We start from the raw sequence: 10,812 nt of genomic DNA, 5'->3' as shown, positions 1-10,812 counted from the left end.
AGGTTTTGGGAATTGAGAATAGGTTAAGGTTTAGGTTTAGGAAATCGGGTTCGGGTTCGGGATCAGGTTTATGTTTGGGTTTTCAAGTTTAGGTTTAGGTTTAGGTTAGGGTGTTGAGATTTAGATTAGGTGTAGGTTTAGGTTTAAGGATTTGGGAGTACATTTAGGTGTTAGGTTTAGGTTTAGGTTTTAGGTTATAGGTTAGGGTTTAAGTTTAGGTTAAGGTTAAGGTCGAGGTTTAGGTTTAGGTTTAGGTTTAGGTTATAGGTAAGGTTTTAGGTCAAAGGTTTTGGTTTGGGTTAAGGTTATAGGTTTAGGTTAAGGTTTAGGTTTAGGTTATAAGCTATAGGTTTTGGGAATTGAGAATAGGTTAAGGTTTAGGTTTAAGAAATCAGGTTCAGGTTCGGGATAGGGTTTATGTTTGGATTTTCAAGTTTAGGATTAGGTTTAGGTTAGGGAGTTGAGATTAGGATTAGGTGAAGGTTTTTGTTTAGGGATTTGAGAATACATTTAGGTTTTAGGTTTAGGTTCAGGTTTTAGGTTTTATGTTAATGTTATAGGTTTAGGTTAGGGTTTAGGTTTAGGTTTAGGTTAAGGTTGAGGTTTAGTGTCACGCCCCAGACTCGGTAACCGGATTCACAAGGAACCAGATGGTCGGTTCTGGCCGCAACAGCCTCCGTAGTACCCCATTCTCGGCTCCTGAAGCAGGTTCCGATCCTGGGATCCTACAAGGAGGATTTCCATAACAATATAACCATTTCCAATACGAGCATACCCAAGATCACAACAAGTAAATCTGAGAATATAAAAGACACTTATCACAAAATCCACTAAGAATTTGAACTTTTACAAGTTTACATGAGGTCCGAAAGGACATACATAAGATAATAAAAGAAAGGAAGGAAGTCTGCAACACTGGGTCCTCAAGCTCAGCTCTAATCCTACTTTGGCGCCTGCCTAGGATCTCCTGCACGCATCAATCGTGCATAAGCTTATAGAAGCTTAGAGGGTGGTGTAAGTGTGTGATAATAGTGCACAGAAGAATAATAGGACATACAGGAAGGAGACATGCTCAATGAGAATATCACTAGCCTTACCAAGGCTTACCATGAATATGATGCAATGAGTACTGGACGCCATACCAAGGCAATGCATGAAGGGGCTTACATAGCCAATACTAATGCGATGCAAGTAATGCCAGTGCTCATAACCAAACCATATGTCAAGTATATTTCCAATCATAAGGAAATCACCGGGTCCATTACACTGCTGGTGCCGCTCTCCAGACCCGTACCATCAAACGAGCGTAAGAGACCTCACTACCCGCTGTGGACAACCAATCACCAGCAAGGCCTGACGGTAGCGGACCCATTCACGAGGTGTAGACTCGGCCTAGCAATGCCCTCTTACATCAAGGCTAGTAAGGCCACACTCCTATCCAACCGACTACACGATAGTGGTCACAGCCTATCGGTATAAGGCCCTCGTGCGCTCATAGTTTTTCACTTGGTCACGGCTTTAGAGCAGATCCTTGGTACCATGGAAGTTTTAGGAATTTCACCTATGGGCATCCTATGCACTCAGTATGCTCAAGTAATATTTTCGGTGTCCAGACATGGCCATCCCTGATGTATCTATGGAGGCTACAACCCTGATGACGCACGGGTGATAATGCTCATATATTATGCAATGCTGGATGCATGAATCACACAATCAACTATGCATCAATTCCAAGCATCCAACATGCTCAAGAGGTAATATTACGTCCCTCGGGAAGACAGCATGCAATGCCCAATGGCACAATCATAACCACACACACAGTGTCATCCAAGCATACAATGATGCACATGGGTCATGAAGATGGGTCTAGGCGCATTATGCGGCGATATACAAAGTAAATTACATTCCTCCTATCCAAGAAGGAACCAAGACTAGGTACTTAGACAATATCCATAAGGAATCCCACCTCTAGTGGGGGCCCATTTACCTGGGGTAGCCCACAAGACTAAGCATACAACTACGGGTCTAAGTAATATAGAAATGAGCCTAGCAACTGTCTAAGATAAGTATCCAATCACTTTTAAATACAACCAGACCTAGAGGGGTCCATAATGGGGACATTTAACCACCATTCCCCAAAAGGCATATCTACCATGAACTATATGGATAAAAGGCCCAAGGCCTACATTTAAGATAAAAATAAAAGTAATTACATACATATATTCCTCATAATAGGCCATAAAAAGATATAATACCACTTTTAACAACATGGCTCTAAGAGGGGAATTAAGGCCCAAGGCCCAATTCCCAATGGCCATAGAATCCATGCATTAAGTTGGACTTGGTGGGCAGCCCGCGTATACAATATATGACCCAAAAAAAAGGTTTAAGTTTGGATGAAATGGGCCCCACTATATCAGCCCAATAATTAGCAATTTAAGTAGGCAACCGAGGGCCCAATACTATCCTTACCTCAGCCCACAAGTCCATCAAAATGGTGGAAGTCGGCCCAATGTATGGTTGGGCCAAGCTGGGATGTCCTTGCCCAATCTGGGCTCACTAGATGTCCCAAAATTCTGATCTTAAGATGGGGTCCTCATAAGATCACTAAAAGTGACCTAAAGAATGCACTGATTAAGCCCAAAGACTAAAAAAAAGCATAAGCATGTAACACGTACACAAGTTCTCAATATGGTGAGCCCCACAGTTAAATAAAGTTGTAACCATAAAATTGTACATTGAAGACCCTTTGATAAACTTTTGGCCCGTTTGACTTCCTGGGCCTGCTAAGGTCCAGAAATTAGTTGAGTATGTGGAAATAATCTCATGAAGGCCAACTATACTCACTGGGGAACCGCACCAGATGGAGAGTGTGTATATATCATGAAAAGATCAAGTGGGCCTGTTACTGGATTGTGAGTCCAGCAGCAACCCAAGGCAGAGAGTGCTTCCACAATCGGACGATCCAAGGCTTGGACGGCCTGGACCAAACATGCATTAAGGTAGGTTCCACATACATGCATATTGAGCCTTAAATAAATAGCCTAAGGTCTATGGTGGGCCTTTAACCACCCATAGAGAAACCTATGAGCTTACCTTAGGATCACCCAGGAGGACATCCAACCTCAACTGGTTTCCAAGAGGTAGCTCACCACTACCCATATAATGAAAGATCTAAGGCCTAAGCAATGCGTGGACTAGTAGGCCATACACCAAGCCCAACTCATAAGCCATATAGTGGGCCCTCAAGTAAGGTTTGGGCCCAACCACAAAGGTCATAATTCCACATATTGTGGTGGGCTTCATGGGCAGCCCAGTAATTCATTTACATGGGCAAGTTTCACATTTAACACAAGTGAGTTGGGCCTCACTTTTGGCCTAAGTACAGGGTCAGTTTAATGGGCAGCCAAGGGCCCGACTTCTTGTGTATCATTGCCCCTAGGCCCATCACAATAGATAGGAGAGTATAGGCTCAAGATCAGTGGGCCTATCCAAAAGAACTGAGTCCACAAGGCCTACTTGCTAACACAAACATGCATTTACTATATCACATAATGGGCCCTAAAGAAATAGCCCAAAACAAAAGTCATCCAATTCATACATTATGGTGGGCTTGAGGGCAGCCCATAAACCCAAGAATACACATAGGCAAGGCCTATACTGACAGTGTGGGCCTTGCCACATCAGCCCAAAGACTTAGCAAGGCCCTCCACACTATACATTTATGTGGGCCCCGCAAGTCAGCCCATAATTAAGCATTTCATGAGGGCATCACGGCTAATAAATACACACGGTCAGCCTGTAGACGGCTCGTTGGGCCCGTGAAACAATAAGGTCAGGCCCTACACAATCTTGGGCTCAAGAAATAGGTTTCCAGCCCATTGGGCCTACAAACTACCAAAAATCTGGTTAAGGCTAAACCCCAACATCACCACAAAGGTGGGCCTTAAGAGGAACTAATTATGCCCAAAAGTGTCTAAGGAAAAAAGGTAAGGAGTGTGTGCAATACTCCCTTAAATCTGGTGGGCCACAACAGCTCTAAAACAATCAACTATGGGGCAAATTTGGGCCCCTTGTTGGAATTCCAGCCCACCCACTTCCTGGGCCTGCTGGAATCCAGAAATTTATTTAATTCAGATGGGTTACTGGCCCATGGTGACCCACACATATCACAGTGGGTCCCACCAGATGAGAGGGGAATACACAACACACATTAGAAGTGGGCCATGCCGCTGGAATACAGGCCCAGCAACCGCCCAAGGTAGGGGCTTCCCGTGGTGGGTAGTCCTACGGGCCTGAGTATCTGGCCCAAAACTGACCCAAGTTTGCAGCCACACCACGATCAGTACAGGGGCCCGATGGCCATAAAAATTTACAAGATGGTCCTCCCATAGGTGGACCACGAATCCTCAAAATTTTGTGATTTTTGGACTATCAGAAGTATTTTAATTAATTTAAATAAATCAGACCATTAAGAAAATCTGGTGAATCGGGACACCTGGACGTGGTGAGCCATTCCAGCACTTGTCACGGTGTACATAGGGCTCCATTGGCCCCAAATATTAGTAGGTGAGTCCCACCATGGGTGGAACACCTCTCTGTAAATTTTCATGATTTTAGGATACTCAGAAGTATTTAAATTAATTTAAATAATACAATCTATCCAGGGTGAAATATTGCTGGAATATAACTGTCCTGAATTTGGGCCATCCAATGGGTGGGTTCTGGGCCTCCAAAATTCCTGAAATTTGGACCCAAGGTCCCTCATCAAGCCTAAAATAAGTTGGCATCCATAAATATGGCCCACCTTCTTAGAAATTATTTTTTTAATATTATTTTTATGGGACTATGCTGCTGGATTGCACAGCAGAAATTTCTGGCAGTCCAGTATGTTGGCCCACCCTTTTGGATGCCCAAATAGGATTCCTTGGCCCTGAAATTTTGTGGATAGATCCTACTATGGGTGGGACACCTCCCTACAAAAATTTAAGATTTTTGGGATAGTAAAAATATTTTATTTAACTCATGCAATTTATGGACAGCAAGGTCCAGATTTTTATTTTCCTGCTGCAGCAATGCTGCTGTCCCTGACTTTAGCACCCCATTTGAGTGGGCCCAGGTCTATGTAAGTTTGGAAAAATACAAGGCCAACCTTCTTATACAAGTATACATTAAGGTGGGGTCCACCAAGGTGGCCCAGCATTTCAAAATCAGGCTGATATTTATGAGTTTCCAGCAAACAGTGTAGCTGGACAGTCCAGAAAAATCTGGACCGTCCACCCTCCTTGGCCCACCCTTTTGGGTGATCAAATAGGGACATTTGAAGCTGAGGTTTAGCATACTTTTAGGTGGGGTCCATACCTCAAAGAGAAGTCTAAGAAATCAGGAAAAATGAGACCACAAACAAGGCCTACAACACATACATTACAGCATAAAAATTCCAGCAATCTGGACAGCAACATGTTGCTGTCTAGATCAGCCCAAAAATTTAATAAATGGGAAATAAATCATAGATTCCATAAGGTGGGGTCCACCCTGATGTGTCACACAACTCCTAGGCCCAGCACCTCCCCAAGAAAATCCATAAAATCAGGCCCAAAGGCTTTCCAAATCAAGCAGCAAGACTAGGCAGCACAGTTGGGCCTGGGTGTCCAACAACTTGGGCCTGGATGTCCCAAAATTTAAAAATTCTGGTTGCATGGCACATCAGGTGGGCCACATAATCATTACATCCAAACCATAGAAAGTGGAGAAGAGAGGAATAAAGGAAATCTCATCAAGATGGGGTCCATGGAGAATGGCCCCATCAAGATCACATGCTTGCAAGTGATGGCTAAAAAGACCTTATCCAAGGAGTGGTGGACCTTCACCATTGATGTGGTGAGTCCTACACTCTCCATATGAAGCAACAAAAGATCTATGACAATAAGAATCATGCAATCTATCCTACATGCTCACCCACTTGTTGGATCTTCAAGATTCTTCAACCACCATGCTCCTTAAGCTTCAAGGAAGGGGGTTCAATGGTGATGATGGATCTTTGATGGTTAGATCTAGGGGGAGAAGAAGAGGATAGAGGGCTGGAAAAATTCAGCAATGGAGGACATTTGCAAAGAGGAGAAGAGAGAAATGAAGAAAGAGAGAGGGAGATGAGAGAGTTTCTAAGGTTGAAATGATTGCTTTCTTAGAAAAAGATGAATTTTTGAAAAGAGAAATAATCATTGCTCATGGGATAAGGTGGCTCATCATTGCCTAGAGAAGCCAATCTCATCATGGTTTCTTGAGAAAAGAAGCCATTATTGCTAGCCTAAAGGTGGCTTACATTGGGAATAGTGCACATGGGGAAATGTGCAATCAGGTGGGTCCCACCAAAAATGCAATCAACGGTCCAAATAATGCGCGGCCCATAACTTTTGATGGACATGCCGGATTTACGCATGAGACGCGGCACTGGAATCGCGGCGACGATGCGGTCGGAATGGCATAGGTCTTGGGTCAATCCGAGTTGGGTCTACATGACCAAACTCGAGGGTGACCACAATCACTATCCGAAGGTCGCGGGTCGTTGAAATTTGACCGGTAGGACGGCGGGACCAAAATACATGAGATGCATACTCACACACACAAATGCACACATGCGAACTCAGGACAGGTCTCACATTTAGGTTATAGGTTAAGGTTTTAGGTCATAGGTTTTGGTTTAGGTAAAGGTTATATGTATATATTAAGGTTTACGTTTAGGTTTAGGTTTAGGTTATAGGTTAAGGTTTTAGGTCATAGGCTTTGGTTTAGGCTAAAGTTATTGGTATAGGTTAAGGTTTAGGTTTTGGTTTAGGTTTAGTTTATAGGTTAAGGTTTTAGGTCATAGGTTTTGGTTTTAGTTAAGGTTATAGGTATAGGTTAAGGTTTGGGTTTAGGTTTAGGTTTAGGTTATAGGTTAAGGTTTTAGGTCATAGGTTTTGGTTTAGGTTAAGGTTACAGGTATAGGTTAAGGTTTAGGTTAAGGTTTAGGTTATAAGCTATTGGTTTACGGAATTGAGAATAGGTTAAGGTTTAGGTTTAGGAAATCGGGTTCGGGTTCGGGATCGGGTTTAGGTTTTATTTTTCAAGTTTAGGTTTAGGTTTAGGTTAGAGAGTTGAGATTAGGATTAGATGTAGGTTTAAGTTTAGGGATTTGAGAATACATTTTGGTTTTAGATTTAAGTTTAGGTTTTAGGTTTTAGGTTAAGGTTATAGATTTCGGTTAAGGTTTAGGTTTTGGTTGAGGGTATAGGTTAAGGTTATAGGTCATAGGTTTTGGTTATAGGTATAGGTTTAGGTTTAGGTAAAGGTTTAGGTTTAGGTTTAGGTTATAAGATATAGGTTTAGGGAATTGAGAATAGGTTAAGGTTTACGTTTAGGAAATCGGGTTCGGGTTCGGGATCAGGTTTATGTTTGGGTTTTCAAGTTTAGGTTTAAGTTTAGGTTAGGGAGTTGAGATTAGGATTAGATGTAGTTTTATGTTTAGGGATTTGAGAATACATTTAGGTTTTTGGTTTTGGTTTTGGTTTTAGGTTTTATTTTAAGGTTATAAGTTTAGGTTAAGGTTTAGCTTTAGGTTAATATTGAGGCTGAGGTTTAAGTTATAGGTTAAGGTTTTAGGTCATAGGTTTTGGTTTAAGTTAAGGTTATAGGTATAGGTTAAGGTTTAGGTTTAGGTTTAGGTTTAGATTAAGTTTAGGTTTAGGTTATAAGCTATAGGTTTAGGGAATTGAGAAAACGTTAAGGTTTAGGTTTTGGAAATTGGGTTCGAGTTCGAGATCGGGTTTATGTTTGGGTTTTTAAGTTTAGGTTTAGGATTAGGTTAGAGAGTTAAGATTTGGGTTAGATGTAGGTTAGGTTTAAGGATTTTAGAATACATTTAGGCTTTAGGTTTCAGTTTAGGTTTTAGGTTTTAGGTTAAGGTTTTAGGTTTATTTTTAGGTTAAGGTTTATGTTGAGGTTTAGGTTTAGGTTTAGGTGAAGGTTGAGGTTTAGGTCATAGGTTAAGGTTTTAGGGCATAGGTTTTGGTTTAGGTTAAGGTTATAGGTGTAGGTTAAGGTTTAGGTTTAGGTTTAGGTTTAGAAAAAAGGTTAAGGTTTTTGGTATAGGTTAAGGTTTAGGTTTAGTTTTAGGTTTAGGTTATAGCTTAAGGTTTTAGGTCATAGGTTTTGGTTTAGGTTAAGGTTATAGGTATAGGTTAAGGTTTAAGTTTAGGTTTAGGTTAAGGTTTAGGTTTTGGTTATAAGCTATTGGTTTAGGAAATTGAGAATAGGTTAAGGTTTAGGTTTAGGAAATCAGGTTCGGGTTCGGGATCGGGTTTAGGTTTGGGTTTTCAAGTTTAGGTTTTGGTTTAGGTTAGAGAGTTGAGATTAGGATTAGATGTAGGTTTAGGTTTAAGGATTTCATAATACATTAACGTTTTAGGTTTTGGTTTTGGTTTTAGGTTTTAGGTTAAGGTTATAGATTTAGGTTCAGGTTTAGGCTTAGGTTTAGGTTAAGGTTGAGGTTTAGGTTACAGGTTAATGTTTTAGGTCATTGGTTTTTGTTTAGGTTTAGGTTATAGGTTTAGGTTTAGGTTTAGGTTAAGGTTTAGGTTTAGGTTTAGGTTATAAGATAGAGGGTTAGGGAATTGAGAATAGGTTAAGGTTTAGGTTTAGGAAATCGGGTTGGGGTTCGGGATCGGGTTTAGGCTTGGGTTTTCTAGTTTAGGTTTAAGTTTTGGTTAGAGAGTTGAGATTAGGATTAGATGTAGGTTTTGGTTTAAGGATTTAATAATACATTTAGGTTTTAGGTTTAGGTTTAGGTTTTAGGTTTTAGGTTAAGGTTATGGATTTAGGTTTAGGTTTAGGTTTAGGTTTAGGTTATGGTTGAGGTTTATGTTATAGGTTAACGTTTTAGGTCATTGGTTTTGGTTTAGGTTAAGGTTAAGGTTTAGGTTTAAGTTTAGGTTAAGGTTTTGGTTTAGGTTTTGGTTATAAGATTTAGGTTTAGGGAATTGAGAATAGGTTACGGTTTAGGTTTAGGAAATCGGGTTCGGGTTCGGGGTCGTGTTTATGTTTGGATTTTCAAGTTTAGGTATAGGTTTAGGTTAGGGAGTTGAGATTAGGATTAGGTGTAGGTTTAGGTTTAGGGATTTTAGGATACATTTAGGTTTTAGGTTTAGGTTTATGTTTTAGGTTTTAGGTTAAGGTTATAGGTTTAGGTTACGGTTTAGGTTTAGGTTTAGGTTTAGGTTTAGGATTATGTTATAGGTTAAGGTCAGAGGTCATAGGTTTTGGTTTAGGTTAAGGTTATAGGTATAGGTTAAGGTTTAGGTTTAGGTTTAGGTTTAGTTTATAGGTTAAGGTTTTAGGTCATAGGTTTTGGTTTAGGTTAAGGTTATAAGTAAAGGTTAATGTTTAGGTTTAGGTTATAGGTTAAGGTTTTAGGTCATAGGTTTTGGTTTAGGTGAAGGTTATAGGTTAAGGTTTAGGTTTAGGTTTAGGTTAAGGCTTAGGTTTAGGTTATAAGATATAGGTTTAGGAAATTGAGAATAGGTTACGGTTTAGGTTTAGGAAATCGGGTTCTGGTTCGGGATCGGGTTTATGTTTGGGTTTTCAAGTTAAGGTATAGGTTCGGGTTAGGGAGTTGAGATTAGGATTAGGTGTAGATTTAGGATTAGGGATTTGAGAATACATTTAGGCTTTAGGTTTAGGCTTAGGTTATAGGTTAAGGTTATAGATTTAGGTTAAGGTTTAGGTTTAGGTTTAGGTTAAGGTTTAGGTTTAGGTTATAGGTTAAGATTTTAGGTCATAGGTTTTGGTTTTGGTTAAGGTTATAGGTTTAGGTTTAGGTTTTGGTTAAGGTTTAGGTATAGGTTTAGGTTATAAGATATAGGTTTAGGGAATTGAGAATAGGTTTAGGTTTAGGTTTAGGAAATCAGGTTCGGGTTCGGGATCCGGTTTATGTTTGGGTTTTCAAGTTTAGGTATGGGTTTAGGTTTGGGAGTTGAGATTAGGATTAGGTGTAGGTATAGGTTTAGGAAATTGAGAATACATTTAGGTTTTAGTTTTAGCCTTAGGTTTTAGGTTTTAGGCTAAGGTTTTAGGTTTAGGTTTAGGTTTAGGTTTAGGTTATAGGTTATGGTTTTAGGTCATAGGTTTTGGTTTAGGTTAAGGTTATAAGTATAGGTTAAGGTATAGGATTAGGTTTAGGTTTAGGTTAAGGTTTAGGTTTAGGTTAGAAGCTATATGTTTAGGGAATTGAGAATAGGTTAAGGTTTAGGTTTAGGAAATCAGGTTCGTGTTCGGGATCGGGTTTATGTTTGGGTTTTCAAGTTTAGGTTTAGGTTTAGGTTGGGGAGTTGTGATTAGGATTAGGTGTAGGTTTAATTTTAAGGATTTGAGAGTACATTTAGGTTTTAGGGTTAGTTTTAGGTTTTAGATTAAAGGTTAAGGTTTAGGTTTAGGTTAAGTTTATGGTCGTGGTTTAGGTTTAGGTTTAGGCTTAGGTTATAGGTTAAGGTTTTAGGTCATATGTTTTGGTTTAGGTTAAGGTTATAGGTATAGGTTAAGGTTTAGGTTTAGGTTAAGGTTTAGGTTTAGGTTATAAGCTATAGGTTTAGGGAATTGAGAATAGTTTAAGGTTTTGGTTTGAGAAATCAGGTTCGGGTTTGAGATCGGGTTTATGTTTGCATTTCAAGTTTAGGTTTTGGGGGGGGGGGGGGGGGGGGGGGGGGGGTTAGGGAGGTGGGTTTAGGATTAGGTGTAGGTTTATGTTTAGGGATTTGAGAATACATTTAGGTTTTATGT

General features: G+C 40.2%; 1 long non-coding RNA gene across 1 annotated transcript in view; it reads left to right on the top strand.

Annotated features, from left to right (window-relative positions):
- Positions 1 to 10,812, top strand: part of LOC131218277 (uncharacterized) — a 64,993-nt gene that overhangs the window by 52,186 nt on the left and 1,995 nt on the right. Inside the window, exon 4 of the long non-coding RNA XR_009157600.1 lies at positions 7,635 to 7,685. This is a non-coding gene — a long non-coding RNA (uncharacterized LOC131218277). The remainder of the gene's footprint in view (positions 1 to 7,634; positions 7,686 to 10,812) is intronic.

Source organism: Magnolia sinica, chromosome 11, assembly GCF_029962835.1.
Source record: "Magnolia sinica isolate HGM2019 chromosome 11, MsV1, whole genome shotgun sequence".
Taxonomy (NCBI): Eukaryota; Viridiplantae; Streptophyta; class Magnoliopsida; order Magnoliales; family Magnoliaceae; genus Magnolia; species Magnolia sinica.
The sequence above is the reverse complement of the archived record's forward strand: the minus strand, read 5'-3'. Positions and strand labels throughout refer to the sequence as shown.